Raw genomic sequence first — 379 nt, forward strand, 5'->3', positions numbered from 1 at the left:
CCCTACGGTTCCCCCCTAAGCCCCTTGGGACACGAAGGGGAGCTGCATCCCCACAGTTCCTCCTGGGTCCCCATGGTTCCTCCCTAAGCCCCTCGGGACACAAAGGGGAGCCGGGTCCCCATGATTCCTCCCAGGTCCCCATGGTTCCTCCCTAAGCCCCTCAAGACACGAAGTGGGGCCAGGTCCCTACAGTTCCTCCCTAAGCCCCTCGGGACACGAAGGGGAGCCAGGTCCCCACAGTTCCTCCCAGGTCCCCCCGGTTCCTCCCCAAGCCCCTCAGGACATGAAGGGGAGCCGGGTCCCCATGGTTCCTCCCAGGTCCCCATGGTTCCTCCCCAGTCCCCACAGTTCCCCCCTAAGCCCCCCCGGGCAACAAAGG

This window comes from Egretta garzetta, unplaced genomic scaffold (genome assembly GCF_000687185.1).
Source record: "Egretta garzetta isolate BGI_Z169 unplaced genomic scaffold, ASM68718v1 scaffold1455, whole genome shotgun sequence".
NCBI classification, from domain to species: domain Eukaryota; kingdom Metazoa; phylum Chordata; class Aves; order Pelecaniformes; family Ardeidae; genus Egretta; species Egretta garzetta.